Source organism: Cervus canadensis, chromosome 3 (genome assembly GCF_019320065.1).
Source record: "Cervus canadensis isolate Bull #8, Minnesota chromosome 3, ASM1932006v1, whole genome shotgun sequence".
NCBI lineage: Eukaryota > Metazoa > Chordata > Mammalia > Artiodactyla > Cervidae > Cervus > Cervus canadensis.
In genome coordinates this window covers 62,784,291-62,803,555 of record NC_057388.1, presented here as the reverse complement: position 1 = coordinate 62,803,555, position 19,265 = coordinate 62,784,291, and the positions used below count along the sequence as shown (strand labels likewise).

At 43.3% G+C, this 19,265-nt stretch overlaps 1 protein-coding gene across 1 annotated transcript in view; it reads left to right on the top strand.

Moving 5' to 3' along the window:
* The first annotated feature begins 275 nt into the window (after nt 1-275).
* WIPF3 (WAS/WASL interacting protein family member 3) overlaps nt 276-19,265 on the top strand; it is a 77,920-nt gene continuing 58,930 nt past the window's right edge. Inside the window, exon 1 of the mRNA XM_043463299.1 lies at nt 276-410. The gene's annotated coding sequence lies outside the window, so the exon portion shown is untranslated. The remainder of the gene's footprint in view (nt 411-19,265) is intronic.

The following is a 19,265-nucleotide window of genomic DNA, read 5'->3' as shown; positions in this document are numbered from 1 at the left end:
GGGGAACTCCAGCCTTAGGGCCCACTCTCCCCAGCTTAGACTTGGAACTCCTTCTGGGAGAGGCGCGCCCGGTGGCTGGGACCCGCCTTCCAGGTTCCAGAGCGACCCCGCCTGCCCGGGCCGCGTCCCTGCGCGCTGGGCGGCGGCGACTTCAGGGCAGGAGCCGGCGGAGCAGGTGGGGGCGGCGGCCCCGCCTCCGCGTCCCGGCAGCCCCAGAGCTGGCGGCCGGGAGGGAGCGACGCTCGCCGAGCTCAGCACCCGGCGCAGCGCGGCCGCAGCAGCGCCGCCTGAAGCACCGGTGCTGCGGGACGGAGCCCGGAGCCTAGAGGCGGCGGCGGCGGCGGCGGCGGTGGGGAAGCCGGCCAGAGACGAGTCCTGTCCCGTCCTGTCCTCCGCACGGCTGGCGGCAGGTAGCGGCTCCGCGAGCGTGCCCGGGTCGGCGCCGGAGGGACAGGGGATAAGCTGTCGCGGGGGGCGCTCGGGCCAGTCCCGGGGCGGAGTGAACCCCTGGCGGGGCCAGGGGTGCTGCGCGCATGCTCGTGTCCGGGGCTCCCCGCCCGCGGCGCTGCGCTGCCCTGGAGCCCCTCGCTCGCTGCCCGCCGCGCGGTGCCTCCCGGGCCCGGCTGTCACGGGACCGCGGAGAGAAGGAGGTCACCCCGGGGTTGCCTGGTTGTCTTCCCCCGACCCGACTCTCCAGGGAGCGGCCCCAGGCGCCAAGGCCGCCCCGGCCTGGTCGCCAAGCTCTCCCTTCCCCGCTTCACCCCCGGAACAAAAGGCTGGGGTCTCGTTGGGGAAGGGGCTATCGCGGGATGAGCCGGGATGAGTAAAGAGCAACTAGGAAATTGCCCAACTGAAGGTGGCTTGGGGGATATATTGATAGACGCCCCGGATGAGGAGGCCAATCTCGGAGATGGGAATTGACTCGCGTAAGGTCACCCAGCTCGTGGTGACTCCTTTAGTCTCCGGACTCCCTTCCCAGTGCTCATCTCCAAGCCCCTGAAGCCAGTCGTGTGTGCTCCAGCGACTTAGGTTTGTCCACACATGGGTTTTTAAATCTCCTTTGGAGGAACCAGGGAGAAGGTGGCAGAGTCTGTTGCACCCTCCCTCAATACACACCGGAGGCGAGAAGGAGCGGGGATGGGGGAGCAGGGTTGGAGAAGAGGCCACTCCGGATCTCCGGGTGGGAGGTGGAGCACGGGGAGCCCAGCCCTGTCCCCGTGGGCAGCGGGCACAGGCTCTCAGGAACAGAGCCTTCTGAGCATGGCTTGCCAGCCGTGTGGGTGTGCCCGCGACGGGAGCGGGGGCCGCGTGGGGCCCCAGTACGCTCTGCTCCCTGGAAAGAAGTTTTGTAGGGAGAGGCTGGGGGAGCCGTCCTGACGCTCTGGGACGCGCGCAAAGCATCCCCATCCCTGAAGCTCGGAGTGCTTTGTAATGGGCTCTATTTGGAAGGAAAGTTTCTCTGTAGCAGGAAGATGGGCTATCACTTCCCCTCTCCGAGCTTGGGGGTCACTGGCTGCAAAATGAGGGCTTTGTTTTGCATGATCTGTCTGATTTAGAAAGTTGGTGCCTCTCTCCTCCTTTCCAGAATCTTTATCTCTTTAGAGGAAAGATTGGTCGTACATTTCTTGTGGTCAGCAATAGTCATTATCACAGGGACTCCAGCCTTCCCTGAAAAAAAAAAACTTTTTCTGTTAACTTTAGCAAAGCTATCCATGGAGATGAAGCATAGATGAGGGGCTGCCTTTGGGCCTGATAATGGCCTGGACAGAAAGGGATGGAGGCTTCAGAGATGCTGGAAATGCTCCCCACCTTGACCTAAGTAGTGATAACACAGGGGCACACATTTAGATATTTGTAAAGTTATTTCTGTGTGATTTATGCACTTATGAAAAGTGAAAGTCACTTGGTTGTGTTGGACTCTGCAATCCCGTGGACTGCAGCCCACCAGGCTCCTCTGTCCTGAAATTCTCCAGGCAAGAATACTGGAGTGGGCTGCCATGCCCTTCTTCAGGGGATCTTCCCAAGACAGGAATCGAACCTGGGTCTCCTACATTGCAGGCAGATTCTTTACCATCTGAGCTACCAGGGAAGCTCTTGACTTACACACTTGACTTATGTTTTACCTCAATAAAAAATAAATAAGAATTTAATGCTGAAAATCCACTCACTGTGGTAGCACACAGACTGGTATAGTTTTCTATATCTAAGGCATTTTAGAGATACATTTAAAAACCACAAAAACTAAATCAGAAAAATTAATGAATAATAATAATATAAAAGGGACAGGGAGCAAAGAAAGTTTAGCCATAATGAGAAATGAAATACAGACTGCAGAATGCCTTACCAAATGCCTTTACATGAACGACCTCATATGACTCACAGTTCTTTAAGGGCAATATTGTTATTGTGCCTTTTTTATGGAGGAGAAAATAAAAGGTCACAGAGGTTAAATACCTTACTCAGGGGAGTGGAGGGTCGAGAACTTGGGTACACAGATCTCAAATTCTGTACATGCAACCACAGATAGGCAATTTTCAGCCACTAGAATCAGGGCAGAACTATCAGGGTGACAGATACTTGAAGGCTGGCTTCCCGCCGTTCCCCCTTTTGGTTCCTTTCCAGGAGTTGCTGTTGTTTTCATATAATTGTGAGTGTGAGATCATGTCACCAACTGAAGCTAGCCAGCAGCAGACGGGATGAAGGAAGTGTGTGTGTATCTAAGAACGTACAGTTTTAGGAATAGGAGAAAGCCAGCTGGGCTAGCCTGGCAACACTGTTTTCAGGATTTATTGTTCAGAAATCATAAAGTACAGGTTGTGATTTTGAAAGTGAGTTAAATACACACAAAGAATAAACAATACAACCTAGAAAAGATCTGAAAACCAAAACATAATTCACTCTAGAAAAAAACATGTAGGATTTTCACTAGGGAAGAATAGCCAACTTCCCTACAGTCTAGAATTTATAGATATATGTTTATTAATGCTTAAGTTTAAAAAAAAACCTACAAAAATAACTCAGCAGAAGGACAGAAATTTGTTTTCCAGCAAACGTGTTATAAACATACTTACACTTGGTGTGGAAATATTTGAACCTTGAGGGTACAGGAACATTTTATCTAGAAAATGATTTTGAGAAACTGTCCTCAAATGTGTTCTTCTAGTGATTTTATACTTCTGCCTAAAATGCAGAACCCAAAGGAGTAGAATCGTGTTCGTCTTACCAGCCAATACCACATTGCAGAGTTGAATGTGTCTTGCTTTTGGAACTGGAAAGTTTTGGTTTGAAGAAGCTGGATTAAGTTGGGCAGCTAAAGAGGTATCTGGATGGATCTGCTTTGCCGAGTGCCATCCAGCGTGATTATGCATCACCAAGTTATCTTTAGGCAAGTTTTGCCACGTCACAGTTAGTGTTCCTGCCATCTGGCTGCGGGAATATTTAGAAAGGAATCGTAGTGTTTGACTGACTCTGCTGAGAGCATGACAAAACAGACTTTGAGAGGGAACTATTAAATATGAGTTAGGGTTGGTGAGAAAATGATTAATTGCTTCTTATTTAGCCATAGTGCAAAACCGAAGAGACAGACGATTCCCAGCTGATGCCGAGCAGGTGCAGCACATATGTTTTCTCACTGACTTCAGCCAAGAGTGCACTTGAAACGTCCCCTTTGCAATTCTAGTTGGGTCTTTCCTTCGACCTGCCCAAGCAGGAACCCGATCCATTTTGCAGCAGGGGAATCATGTGGTGAACTGCCTTGCTGAAGTGCCAAAGAGATAAGTGATGCAGAGCAAATGTGGCAAAAATGCCTGGGGAGCATTTTGTGGGCCAGACACTGTGAAAGATTTTCAAGTGCATCTTGAAGAAATATTCATCCTGTGTGGGCGATGTACTTCGGCGAGACACTGAACGTGAGATGGCCGCATGCAGAAAGGAAGCGCCAGGCCTGTCCATGGACTGTAAGCCTTCGGTGCTGCGGAGTAGCTAAGTAGAGAGCTTGTGAGAACTTGTGTCCAAATGAGGGCAGGTGTGTGTCAGAACAAGATGCCCAGGCTGCCATCCACTATGCCTTAAGAGCCAAAGGCTGCCTTGTCCTGGAGGCTTTTGTGTGTGGCTAGGCTAAGAGCTTTCTACATATGAAATCAATCCAACAGTCCTGTAAGGGAGCTGATTCTTCCTACTCCCATTATCCGGCTTTGCAGTGGTAAAGAATCCACCTGCCAATGCAGGAAATTAAGGAAACTAGGAGACACCGGTTCAATCCCTGAGTCAGGACAATCCCCTGAAGGAGGAAATGGAAACCCACTCCAGTATTCTTGCCTGGAAAATCCCATGGACAGAGGAGCCTGGTGAGCTACAATCTACGGCGTCGCAAAGAGTTGGACACAACTGAGCGACTGAGCACTCCCGTTATCAGATGGACACAGGGGCCAAGAGCTAAACTGCTCTGGGAATGATCATGCCACGCCCTGCTCTGGTTCTGTCAGCCAGCTCATAAGTCCAAGATGCCCTTTACCTGTCTGACTCTCCTTTATTGCACCTGTGCTCCTGGAGGGCAGGGACTATGTCTGCTTCACCTCTTCCCAGCACCTGCATTGTTGGTGGCAGGTGATGAATAGTGAATGAGGGAGTGAATGAATGGATATATTCATATTTAAAGACCAAAAGCCAATTTGGATTAACCGTCCTTTTGACTTTTAACGTCTTATTCCTCTCTATAAATATGGATCATCAGGCATGATTGTACAATTGACATCTCCTTTAAAGCTGAAGAATGTTAAGCTCAGCCTATAAGATCAGAATGTCTCTGCTTCTTTTAGAAATTAAATATAATTATTTCTTCTTTTGTAAAATGTTTGTAATTCAAAATACCTGGGTTTGAATCTTGCATTCATCACTTGGTTGTATGACATTGGACAAATTACTTCACCTTTCTGTGTCTCAGTTTTTTCATCTGTAGAGTGGACCTAGTAATAATACTACTTATCGCCTATTTAGGGTAAATAACCTAAGTTAAGCCTAAGACAGTGCTTGGTTCATAGCAATGTCAATAAATTAGCTATTATTATTATTGTCGTTATCATCTGATGTTTTTAAAAAAATTTTGCCTGAAATGCTCTTCGTTCCATAAAGCATTAAAGGAGTTAACAACATCAGATTAATAGATAATGAAACAGCAGTAAAGAAAACACACAGATTAAAAAGCAACATAAAATTAGAAGGGGGCTTCCCTGGTGGCTCAGTGGGAAAGAATCCACCCCAGAATTCAGGACACATGGGTTCAATCCCTGATCTGGGAAGATTCCACATGCCATAGAGCAACTAATTCCATGTGCCACAACTACTGAGCCTGTGCTCTGGAGCCCAGGAGCCACAGCTACTGAGCCCACGTGCCCTAGAGCTCATGAAGAAGCCACTGCAATGAGAAGTCCTTGCGCTGCAACAAGGAAGACCCAGCACAGCCAAAACTAAATAAATACAATTATTTTGAAAAAGGTAAAATTAGAGGTAGTTTAGTGAACAAGATTATGTTATAAGGTGCAGGTAATTTCTAGAGATGAGTTTAAGGTTTGGTGTAGTTTCTGGAGATGGGATTAAAAATTTGTCAGAGCTTCCCAGTAGCCAAAACAAAGAGGGAAACACGAATAGTTACCTGATCCACAGTGACCATGAGATAAAAAGAGATCAGTTACACAGCTTTTCCTGGTCCTGGAACCTGGGATGGCTTTCTCCTGGTGAGTCCTCAAAGTCTCTGTTGCCATAGAGACCAAAGTCTTCAACATGGTTCCTGCCATGAAGACAATGGAAATTTTGTGGTAGAAGGTAATAATAATAAGGTGTTTCCTAGAACGTTACTGACTGCAGTTCTGGAGACATGCTCCCAGAGCACAACCCTATAGAAGCTCTTCTGTGAAGGGCCAGAACACAGTGGTTGGGGGATGTACTGTTTCCTTAGCTGTGCTTACTGAGTTCCTGGGAGAGTAGAAAGATTCTTTCTCCCAAACATTATAGTTCTTGTAAGAATCAGGTGAACAGTCCTATCTTTAAGAACATTGGTTCTGATAGAACCTATATAAATGAGCCAGATCAGTTTACTTTATCCAGAAAAAGTCCAAAGGTGTCATCATGCATGTATACTCATTAATAGATGTGTTCATGAATTTTCTTAATACTGGTAATCCCATAATCTCCCTTTAGCTACTGTTTGGAAAAATAAATATCCAGTGCTCTGTACTATCTTTTAGGCCCCTTAAGGCATTTATTACCTCTTGGTAGTAAGAATAAGTGATATTTGATTTTTAAACTTTTTTTTTTAGTACTTGAAATAATGGACATGTCTTTTTAGTCTCATGTTTTATATATATACAATGTATTATTATATGTATAATGTATATATTAATGTATATATTAGCCCAAATATGATTTGTATCAGTTAGGATTACATTCAGCAGCCAAAACAAACAAAACAAAAAGCAATGCACACATGAGAATCTGGCTTAACCAGATAGAAGTGTGTCTTGTAGAAATAGACTCCCAAGAAAGAAAGTCCAGGGCTGATCAGTTCAGTTCAGTTGCTCAGTCGTATCCGACTTTTTGCAACCCCATGGACTGCAGCACGCTAAGCCTCCCTGTCCATCACTAACTCTCAGAGTTTACTCAAACTCATGTCCATTGAGCCCGTGATGCCAATCCAACCATCTCATCCTCTGTCATCCCCTTCTCCTCCCACCTTCAATCGTTCTCAGGGTCAGGGTCTTTTCAAACCAGTCAGTTCTTCACATCAGATGACCAAAGTATTGGAGTTTCAGCTTCTGCATCAGTCCTTCCAATGAATATTCAGGACTGATTTTCTTTAGGATGGACTGGTTGGATCTCCCTGCTGTCCAAGGGACTCTCAAGAGTCTTCTCCAACACCACAGTTCAAAATCATCAATTCTTCAGTGCTCAGCTTTCTTTATAGTCCAACTCTCACATCCATACATGACTACTGGGAAAACCATAGCTTTGACTAGATGGACCTTGGTTGGCAAAATAATGTCTCTGCTTTTTAATATGCTGTCTAGGTTGGTCATAACTTTTCTTCCAAGGAGCAAGTGTCTTTTAATTTCATGGCTGCAGTCTTGGCTGAAGAAGGAGCTCAAACAGTGCTATCAGAGAATCAGCCTCTTTCCATCTTCCTGCTTCACTATCCTCACCATGTAGTACATCATCTGAAATCCAGTTGCTTCGTGGTCGCAATATGGCTGCCGTATCTCTAGGCTTACATCTTTAGGCAAGAAGAAAGTGTGTGTTAGTCGCTCAGTCGTGTCCAACTCTTTGCGGTCCCATGGACTCTAGCCCACCAGATTCCTCTGTCCATAGAATTCTCCAGGCATGAATACTGTAGTGGGTGGCCATTTCCTTCTCCAGGGGGACTTCCCGACCCAGGGATTGAACCTGGGTCTCCTGTATTCCAGGCAGATTCTTAACCGTCTGAGCCACCAGGGAAGCCCCAGGTGAGAAGAAAAGAAAGGTATAAATACCTAAAGAATGAGAGCCCTTCTCTTAGGGAGGCTTTGCCTTTTTATATAGAAAGTGCTGGCCTCCCCAGCTACTTCTGGCTACATCTCATTGGCCAAAATGGTGTCACAGTGCTGCTCTAAAATGTAAAATCTGAAAAATCAAATAGTTTTAGCTAGGTAAACTGCAACTGCTACCCCAACCCCACCCCCCTCCAGCTAGGGCAGTTGCTCTAAGGAAGAAGAGGAAATGGTTATTGAGTAGGCAACTAAAATTATCAACCACTTGACATAACCTCCATTATTAGCCTGTCTAATTATGTCCTTGACTTAATTAGAAACTACAAAACCTGACTCAGTAATTTAAAGTGTTACACTTTTTTAGTTTTTCATGCAATTAACATTAGAAAATGAAACACACCCAGCTGTCTTATGTAGATTCCTAAATCTCTGTTACCAGCCTTGCTTCTTTTCTAAATTTCAGATCCAAATTTCCATTTGCCAAAAGGACCTCATATGCTTCAAATTAAACTCACTTCTCCCCACCTGTGCACCACCCCCAACACCCACACATTTGTTCCTGCCTTCCTTAATTAATACTAGATTGTCTTGGCAAGGAGCCGTGGGGTTATCCTAGGATCTTCTCTCCCCACCCATCTCCAACATCCAAATTTTTATCCTCCTTGGCTCTACCCCACTGCAGTTACTCTAATTCAAATAAATATCCATCCTTGCTTGTGTGAATCCCCAGATTGATATACCTACTTGCTACTTCTTCTCCCTATAATTCTTTTTCCCCAATGGCCCCTAGAGTGCTATATGTAAAACATGCTGCATCTAACATGTCTCCTTTTTAAAAAAATTAAAATAAAGCTCAGACTCCTGAACAACCTAGCTCTGTGAGCACCATGCTCCCTGGGACTGTTTGCCCCACACCCCATACATGCCTACATGGCAAAGCTTTGCTCATCCCCTCCCCACTCCTTTCAGTCACCGAAGACCTGACTCAGAGGTTTCTTATGCTTTTCATGGTCCATAAGCCATGGAAGCAATTAATTATCTTTTCATTTATATTTCCAGAACACTTGATATTTCTATGTATATGTTTTTCCCCTGGATTCTGCTTTGCCTGGTATTAATCATGCTGAACAACTTTAAAAAAAAAAAAAAAGCAGCCTTATTACAATATAATTCACATACCATAAAATTCACTCTTTTAAAGTATTCAATTCAGTGGTTGTTAGAATATTCACACAGTCACACAACTAACACCATCATCTTAATTCCAGAACATTTTTATCATCCCCGAAAGAAACCCATTGGACGTCCCTTCCCATACCCCTCTCCTCAGCCCTGACAACTACTAATCTACTTTTTTTTTTTATTTATCCATTCTGAAATTTCATATGAATGGAATCATACAGTATATGATTGACTTCTTAGCATGCTGTCTTTTGCATTTATCCATGCTATAGCATGTATCAGTACTTCATTCCTTTTTATTGCTAAATAATAGCACAGCCATACTACATTTTGTTTATCCACTCATAAGTTGATTGATGTTTGGGCTGTTTCTACACTTTGGCTATATTAAGCAATGCTATTATAAACTTTCATGTATAAGTTTTTGTGTAGGCAAATGTTTTCATTTCTCTTGGAGATATGTTGGAGTGCAGTTGCTGATCTTATGGTAATTCTGTTTAATGTTGTGAGGAACTTACAGACACTTCCAAAGTGGCTGCTCCATTTTACATTTTCACCAGCAAAGTATGAGGGTTCTGTACCAATTTTTAGTGTCTACTTGAGTATTGTTTTCATTGTTTTATTTTCAAAGTTTTAAACATCACTTTGTTTTAGCTGTGTTTCTTGTAAAGGAAATACAGTTAATTTTTAAATCAATTTGAATATCTTTGTCCTTTAGTAGGAGAAGCTAATAATCTGTTTATAGTTATTATGATTACTGATATATTGGAATTTATTTTGTGCCTTTTATATACCATATGCTTTATTGTTACCTCTTTTTTTCCCCTTTTTTTCTGCCTTTCTAGCGAAGTGCCTGGCACATAGTAGCTTTCAATACGTAAATATTATAGGGCTTCCCAGGTGGCTCAGTGGTAAAGAATCTGCCTGCCAATGCAGGAGACCTGATTTGATCCCTGAGTTGGGAAGATCCCCCGGAGAAGGAAATGGCAGCTCACTCCAGTATTCTTACCTGGGAAATCCCATGGACAGAGAAGCCTGGTGGGCTACAGTCCACGGGGTCATAAAAGAGTTGCACATGACTTAGCAACTAAACAGCAGCTGCAAGTGTTATGAGCTATCATTCCTGGATAGCAGCCATGTATCTATAGATTTATCTTTTTGTCAAGTATTCATTAATTACCTGATATTCATGTTTATAGTTTCACTCAGTGGCTATCATAGTGCCTAACACATGGAAGAAGCTCAGTAAATACTTTCTGCATTGACTGTGCAAAGGCCGAGATGCTTGTCAGAAGCTGGGTGAAGTAGTGGAGAGTGCACACGCTTAGGAGCAGTTCACTTGGGGTGAATGTGGCTTTGTCAAGTTCCAACTATTTGATCTCGGGCTATGACTTTACATCTTTGAGCCTTTGTTTCCTTATCTGTGAAATGGGAATTAGTATCTGTCATACAGAGTTACTTGGGGGGATGAAAGATAATTATGTAAATAACAATCAGAATTGTTAACGCAAGAAATCTGCTTCGTACATGTGAGCTATTGTTTTTTTAATGAATTGTTTAACAAAGAGCTCTCCCAGCCAGGCACATCAGTATGAAATCATCAACTATATCTGCCCGGTGAATAAACATAGTAAAAAAAAAAAGACTGGCCCCTTTGCTATGTGTCTGACATACATAATTATGACCCTAGTAGAAGAGGAGACATTTTTTTCTTCTCATATGGTAGAACCAAGAAAAAAGACCAGAGATGTAGTTGTATTTCCTTTTAATGATGTAGAGATAGATTTTAAGTCTGCTGTATTCCTTAGAGCTGTTTTTTGTTCTAATATTCTTCTAAACTTTTGAATGCAACATTTTTGTTCATCATGTTGCTCCCCAGTATTTCAGAGGAAGAATAAAGAAGCTTCACAAACAGGTGAGATAACTGCCTAAAACAGGATGAGCAAGTGAACATTTTTTCCTACATTTTAACAGCTTGTGCGTGACTTTTTTTCTGGTTTTCACACAAATGTGTATGTCCTAAGGTTTTAGAAATTCACCTGCAGACTCGTAGAAGGAAGAAGGCTAAATCAAATCTGGCTTTATGTCTGATGTGCATTCCTGGTGGTCATGGATGGTCATTGAGTTTTGAGTAATGGTTTTAAGTAATGGTGGTTGACCTGTAGTCATTTTGATGTTGTCTATGTAAATTACAAATGCCTTAAATTATGAATCCTGAAGAATGACGGGTCCAGATACCTGTCTGTAAGATCTAGCAGTGCATTATTTGGGGACTGGAGAAAGAAAGCCACCTACTGTCTTTTCAGACCTGTGCCCCCCTCCCAATTATGGTGCTCTCTTTTTTACTCCCATTTAACGAATGACTAGTTACACGAATGACTAGTTACAAATGGAACCAACTCACAAATGATTCATGCCTAATGGGCAATCATGTTTTAGAACTCTTCCTCATTGTATAATAACCATGTATTAACAGAAGAATTAAACCTTAGGGGTTATGGATTAGTTTGAGGAAAATTATTTTACTCTATTCTTGATTGTCTTCTGAGCCCACTTGGTCAGTCACTTTGATGTTAGTGACTGGTTATAGGAGTGGCTACAGCTTTTGTGGAGGTCTGCATGCAGGACCTGGCCAGCAAAGCCCACAGTCAGCTCACAGTATTGTTCTTTGTGGATCCAGCTTACTTAGACCAAATGGTCAAGACAAATGTATGTTTTTCTTTACTCATTTATTCATTTATATTTACCTTTTAGATGTAGAGGGGTCTCTTAAGATAATGCAAAACATTTTAAAAAAATTACTTCTCCACAATTGTCCTAAGTAAAGAAAGCAATCCAAAACTTTCTTTTTTAAATTAGTTTTTGCAGTGGGTAGTAATGCCCAAGATGTGGGCATATATGTGCTCAGTCATGTCTGACTCTTTTGCAACCTGATGGCCTGTAGCCTGACAGACATCTCTGTCCATGGAATTTTCCAGACAGGAATACTGGAGTGGGTTGTCGTGCCCTCCTCCAACGGATCTTTCTGACCCAGGAATCAAACCTGTGTCTCCTGTGTCTCCTGCATTGGCAGGTGGATTCTTTACCATTGCGCCACCTGGGAAGCAATGCCCAAGATACATACTTCAAAAAGTATAAAAATGTAAAAACAATATACAGTATAAATTGAGTCTTTCTCACAGCTAGTCTCATAAAATTCTTCCAGTTGATTGTTTTATGCCTCGTCACTGTTTTCATCTGTTCACAGCAGTGTGTTTTCTTGTGTTTTTCATCTGTCATCTATCCTTTGTCCTATTCCTTTCCCTACTTTTTCTTTCTAGTTTTTTTTCTGTAGTTCTTGTGCTGGTTCTCTAATGGTTCCTTGTTGAGTATTCATTGTAGAATAAATTGTATGCTTTCTGTGTTTGTGTCAGTCACTCAGTCATGTCCGACTCTTTGAGACCCTGTGGACTATAGCCTGCCAGACTCCTCTGTCCATGGAACTCTCCAGGCAGGAATACTAGAGTGGGTCGCTATTCCTTTCGCCAGGGGATCTTCTCAGCCCAGGGATTGAACCCAGGTCTCCTGTATTGCAGCAGATTCTTTACCATCTGAGTCACCAGGGAAGTCTAGACCAACTATTTGCAGGATAATTATGTGAGGAGAAGACCAGGGCAGGTTCTAGACCAGGCAGAGTTCTCTTTGGGTCAGAGAAGCACTCCTTATGACAGAGCGTGAGGGCAGGGAGAGAGGAGAAGAAAGAGAGAGAGGGGCTTTAGATAGCTCGTGATTTACTCTCTCCCTCGCCCTCCCTCATTTCTAGCAGTGCACCTGCTGGAATGGCTTGTCTTTGCCTCCTTCCATGTTCCCCAGTGTGTCTAGGGTCCAAGATCACCCCTGTGCTGTCCTATACACCCTTTTCCATTGTTCTAAACAAGTGTTGCTGCGACTTCCTCACCAGCTTCCTTGTAGGAGCCAGCGCTTCTCATTTTGGAGAATGACACTGTAAGGCCCGCAGCCACGGGCCTGCCCTCTACATTGTAGGCTACACCACCTTACGTGTACTCTGTATTTGGCTGTTCTGAGCATCAGGCAGCTCTGTCTCATTTACTGAATTTCAGGGTGACAGAAATCTAGTTTTTCCTCCCCACAATCGAGATTATATTTCTGAGATTCCCCTTCCTTCCAATTTTGAAACAGTTTCCAAGAAAAGGAAGGAACAGAGATGTTTTCACTCTACGATCTGAAAACCAGAAGACCTCCTTGAACTCAATGTTGTTTTGGAAAAGTGTTTTCTAATTTAAAAGACTAAAGTCTCATCTCTGCTGCCCTGTAGGCCAAGTGTCTCCTTTGCCAAGAAGCCACCATATCCTTAATTTAAAAATAACATTTGAAAGAGTATTGCTTTTTAGAGAGGACTATAGACTATTTTTTATTTGTTTAATGCTTATCTCAAAGTACTTATTTGGTCCTTACACTTATGCAAATCAGGGAAGAAGGAACACGCTTTACATTTTTATAGAAGGGGAAATGGATGACCATTAAAACCAGAACTAGAGACCTGTTCTCCCAACTGTTAAGCTATTCTTCTCTGATGACAGCATTTCTAACATGCCAGGTGAAGCTTTTCCAGTGAGCACTGTAAACTTTGAGAATCCCACATGCAGAAGATATTTTATTCCCGTACCATAATAAGGCCTGAACTTCTCTTGAGGCTCAGCTGGTAAAGAATCCGCCAGTAATGCAGGAGACCTGGGTTCGATTCCTGGGTTGGGAAGATCCCCTGGAGAAGGGAAAGGCTACCCACTCCAGTAACAGTTGGACAGAAATTTCTCCTGCCCTTTTCTTCCCTTCCTATTTTAGTTGGTAATATTTTTCTCAAAGTGTCAAGATAATGATTTCATCCGTAGACACAATAAATATGCTGCTGCCAAGCCATGTCTCCATCTTTTGCTTGAGCAGTTGGCATGACCCCTGATATGTATGTTTTCTATTTCCTCCCCATAGCAACACCAAAACAATGGTATTCAGCATTACCTTTGGCCTTGGAAATACCAAGATACCTAAGACGTAGTTCCTATCTTTGAAACTTCAAGGAGCCCATGGTCCAGTGAAGGGGGACACATCGACATGTGTAAGAAAATTGCCAGAGTCCCCAATGCTGTAATAAAATTGTGAACAAAGTACTATTGGAGCAGTTAGCTCTGACAAAGGGAGAAGAAAATCTGTGCAGAGAAGTTGGCACCTGAGTGTGTTTTAAAGGATTGGTGGGCATTTTCCAGGTGGCGAAAGCCATCACATGCAGCCTGCATAGCATGGGCAAACACACAGAGATATAAAGGATATGTAACAATGTCACAAATGCAGTGTGAGCAAAGGGTAGGATTCGTAGAACTGATTGGAGGATGAGATGGAGAACTGGACTCCATAGCAAAGAGCCTTTAGGAAAGGAGCCTGTGTGAATCAGGGAGTGATGCCGTGTCGTCTGAGAGGTGAGACTTCCAGTGAGTGTATCAGGCTTGGCTGTCAGTGAAGTGTGCTCGCTGCCGTGGGACAGGATGTGCCAGGTGACAGAGCTGATGATGCCTCCTGGCTGCAGGTTGTTTGAGATTCGAGCAGAACTTCAAGCTGGACAGGGAACTAGAGGCGCCAGAACTTGAACCAGGCATCCTTATCTGGCCCAAGTTGCAGCAGTTATTCCTACTGTGAAAATCCTTTAACTCATCTGAAGTCTCAGAAGCAAAACTAGATCAGAAAGGATGTGTCTTGTAGACTTGTTCCCTGTGGCCCTCTCTAGTCGGTACATTATTTCCTCAGTGATTCTCAGAACAGCATTTTAAGAGTATTCACAGTCCCAGGGGAAAAGTGACCACCTCAGCCTTAGAAAGTAAGAAACATCCTCCTTATAAAATCTCTTGTTGTTTGTTGTTGTTCAGTCGCTAGGTCATGTCTGAGTTTTTGCCACCTGGTGGACTGCAGCAAGCTGGGTTCCTCTGTCCTTCACTATCTCTTAGAATTTGCTCAAATTCATGTCCACTGAGTTGGTGATACTATCTAGACATCTCATCCTCTGCCGCCCCCTTCTCCTTTTGCCTTCAATCTTTCCCAGCATCAAGGTCTTTTCCAGTGATGATATAATAGATTCGAGAGGTGGTAGTTTATTTTATAAAATGACTCGTTATTTTATAACATTGATTATGGATTTCCACTGAATAATAACCTCCTTTTGTATCCTTAAAGCATAGCTCGATTTTTCCAAAATTAGAGATGCCATTTTTCAGAAGCATAGCTGTTATATAAAATGAGGCTTGCTTATAAATGTGTAATTAATATCATGTATTTTTAATTAGCCTCATTCTTCTTTTAGCTAATTCAAGACAGAAAAAAAAAGAAAACATGAAATCAATATTTTCTCCTTTCACTCTTGGGAACCACGCAGACAATGATTTTTGTGGCATTTAGTGATAATTTAAATGCCTGAGTCAGTGATAAATACTACCAATATCTTTATTTATATCCTTTCACCTAATACTGTTCAGTTATTATAATGAATTCAATGATTTGGGAACAAATTTGTGATTCAGTAAGAGTCTTATAGAAGGAAATCAATTTCTGAGCTCATTGTAGATATGACTTAGTAGCTTTCATATGAGGTTGTGGTTAAAGTTTATCTTGGTTTTACAACACTCATGGACCATATGCATTCACCCTTTAAGCATTTCATGTGTGTGCCTGCTAAGTCACTTCAGTCGTGTCTGACTCTTTGCGACCCTATGGTCTGTAGCCCACCAGGCTCCTCTGCCCATGGGATTCTCCAGGCAATACTGGAATGGGTTGTCGTGCCCTCCTCTGGGGGATCTTCCGAACCCAGGGATCGAACCCGAGTCTCTTACATCTCCTGCATTGGCAGGCAGGTTCTTCTGCCACTAGTGCCGCCTGGGAAGCATTTCAGCAGATAATTAACTGTCACATCCAGTCAGACCTGAACAGATTGAGCTTCAGGAGGTGTGGTTGGCACGTGTGTATCTCAGGTGTGGGAAGCCCTTCATGTCACCTGTGTGAAAGGTGAAATGGCGCTCAGCTCCATTTCTGTCTCCTTCGTGTGTCAACTCCAGTCCTAAGTAGAGTGCCATTTTCAGCCTGCTGAGATGAACTGGGTCTACAGAAGAAAGAGCCTTCTCAGTAGAGGACACAACTCCCATCTATGTGGGGCAGGGCATTTCATCATCCTGGTAAAGAACAGGGCTATTCAGACTTCAGTGAGCACAAAATCTCTTGTTGGCAAGAGACTCAAAAATTCCAATTTAGTAGGTCTGAGGTGGAGACCACGCACTCTTAAAACATTCTAGAGCTACTCAAGGTGTGGTTCCCAGATCAGCACTTCAGGCCCCACCTGGAAATTTGTTAGAAATGCAGAATTTCAGGCCCCACCCTAGACCTATTGAATCAGAATCACATTTTAACAGGACCCCTTGGGCAATTTATCCTCCATCACTGTTGGGAAACACTGCTCCAGACCACTGATCCCCAGAGGACCAAGGTTTAGGTATCACTAAGGAAGCCTGAAATGAGTTTGGATGGTATACAGGTGAACATTTTATTTTAATAATCATTAAGTTGATTTTTATTATCACTATCTATTGATGGCAAGTGGTATTGACTTCCATTTATGGTAATAATTTAAAGTTTCTTTTGCAAAGTAACAATTAACTGAAAGTTAATTCAGGTGGTGTGTGGATGTGGTTAAAAACTATAAAAGTCATAGGTTTACAAGTGATTTAAGTTAATATGATGCTTAAGAGCGTGGACTCTGGAGCCTGACACCTCAGATTTGAACGCCAGCTCTTCCAGTAATTCACTCTGTTACTTTAAGCAGGTTTCTTAACCTCTCTGGGCCTCAATTTCCTCATCTGAAAGATAGCAGTAATGGTATTATCCATCTGATTAGGATACTGTGGGGCTTAAACGGGTTTATATGTGAAAAGAGTTAAGGATAGGGCCTGGCACATAGCAAGGGTTGTGTCAGGACTAACTTATCTTACTATAATCTAGAACACCAGTGTTCAAGAATTTATTTTATCCTGTGCTTTTTATTTCCCCCTGCCCTATCCCCTGCTTCCTTTCCTACTCAGATCAACATGCCCCACTACCCCCAAAAGGCTAACTATTCTAGGAATTTTGTACTATTGAGGGTGAGAGCACCAACTTCCACTTGCCCAATAAGTGGGCAGTCTTCACTGAGCAAGGTGGAGGGTGGGGCATGAGAGCTTCCAGGTGGGAAGTCCCAGGAGAGGACTCTGCCCAGAGAATTCGCTCTGAAACAATGAGGAAGTGACAACAGAAAGTGACCACTTGTAAATCATTTTCGCCATTACCTGGAGAGAAGATTTTTTAAAGTTCTTTATTCTTTTACTTATAGCTTTGGCAGTTTTACCACATATTTTTAGAGAACCTCTTTGTGTGTGCCTTATATGCTCATGCACTCGGGTTGTGATTTCCTGGCCGCGAAGCACCTTTGATAAATAAATGACTGATTGATAGTGTCAGGACCCTGCTGAAACCTTGATGTGAGAGATGAATGGCCTCACAGGGTTCTCCCACCTGCATTAGTTCAGAGGTGACAAATCTCTCTTCTCTTTTCCCGACTTCATAACCAAAGAAACAAGGGATTCAGTTGGACAGTGTCAAAACATAAAAAGTTATGAGTGCCCAGAGAACCTTATTTTCAGATTCCTATTCTAATATATTTTTAGAACCAGCAAAAGACACTTTTGTCAAATAGTAGCAGTAATCCTTGCTTATATGTTAAAAAATAGGCACATTTTCTATTTGTGAACAGCTGTGATCTGACAAACTATTCTCGGGGAGAAAAGTGATTATGACAAGATCAACTCGTGTGTAAAATTGTCGACCATGAGTTATTCCTCTCTGAAATAACTCAAAAAGCTCAGCTGGTATACATACATATTTAACTTTTTAATATAAAAACATAGGCAAGTTCAGTCCATCTCTCTCTCTGAATGAGGACAGATTGATCAAGTAGGGAATGAAGGGGAGGGGAGGGGAGGGGTACATGAGAAAGTTCATCACCTGTACAAGCAGGCATCAGTTCTTCTGCCCCAGCCCCACCCCTCACCGGCTCCCTGTAAAGCAGTTGGCTTCTGGCATCTTGTGTGTCCTTGGATGACCTGCAGACATGTTCTGTTGACCCACTGGTTTTCAAAAATGCTTTTATTTGGTTTTACTTCAAAATTGGGTTTCACACGAAAGTCTGGATATGGAGACTTTGGGGGGAAAAAAATGGGAAGATCTGGTCAATACTGGACTTGCATAACCATTGCATATCAAGCAGCCAGAGTTGAGGGAGCGCTCCTGCTTCAGGCCCAGGTCTTCTCTCCCATTGGCCTGGCTTCTCCACACCTTACCTTCCACTGTTTCCTCACCTCTGAGTCCATGGTCACAGTGGTCAGTTCTCTGCGTGCAAGTGGTGCTAGGAACAGGAATTCATGTCTTCTGGCTGAGGGAGGCAGGACTCACAATAGAAGAAATTCCTCAGGCTTAGGAAAAGTGTTCAAAAGATGGTAAACGGCCACATGCCAGATGTCCCACCTCGACCCAAGGAAGGAGACACTTGCAGAATAGTGTCTCGAAGCCCCTCTGTGGTTCCAGCCTTTTCTTATTCTCTTCCAAACATGTGAAGTCTCCCAGCTACTTGCACTCTTTTACTTCTGTTATCTCTGCTGATGTGCTCCTTCTTCAACAGGAACCGACTCTTACAGCCACCTTTCTACCTGTTGAAAAATGCAATAGTTTCTATGAAATGTTTATTTATTGTCCCCCTTCCTTGTGTTTGAATTGATGATAACATTCCTTGGCACTCCACACCTCTCTTGGGGCATTTATTCTCCTCCACCTTTTATTATAGTTATTGTGGCAGTGAAGGAAGGGGTGTGATAAGATAAATGCAGCTTCAGTTAAGTGTCTGCTTTGTGTCAGGACCTGTATTATATTCTTTGTTTTAATTGTGATAACAAACTAAGAATTAAGCATGGTAACTATTTTACAAATAAAGTGAGACGGGTTAAGTATGGGGTTGGCCAAAAGGTCCATTCGGGTTTTTCATAACATTCAATGGGAAAAACCCGAATGAACTTTTTGACCAAGTCAGTAACTTTACTGAAGCCACACAACTGGGAAAAAGCAGTGGCAGAAGTAGAACCCAGGTCTGATTGTAAGACCAGCACTGTCCCCCATAGTCAGAGTCTCATGTGTTGACAGTGCTCTATATTCCATTTGCCACCCTCTCCTCTAACGGTGTTGGACTATCTTACCTACATCTTGATGCTGATTTTCAGGATTATTTCATGAGTTGGGAGAAAATATGAAAGCCTTTGAGAATCTGGCTTTTTTTATCCTAATCACTTTTAATACACTACAGAGCAAAATGACATTTTTTAATGTATTGGGAGAGCGCAAAGCATCAGAGAGCTCAGGGTACAGCTTGTGACTTCCTGGAGCTCTGCATTCTTAACTGTCAGATTTTAACAAATTATGCTCTAGATAATTGCTTAATTATTATATCTGTCA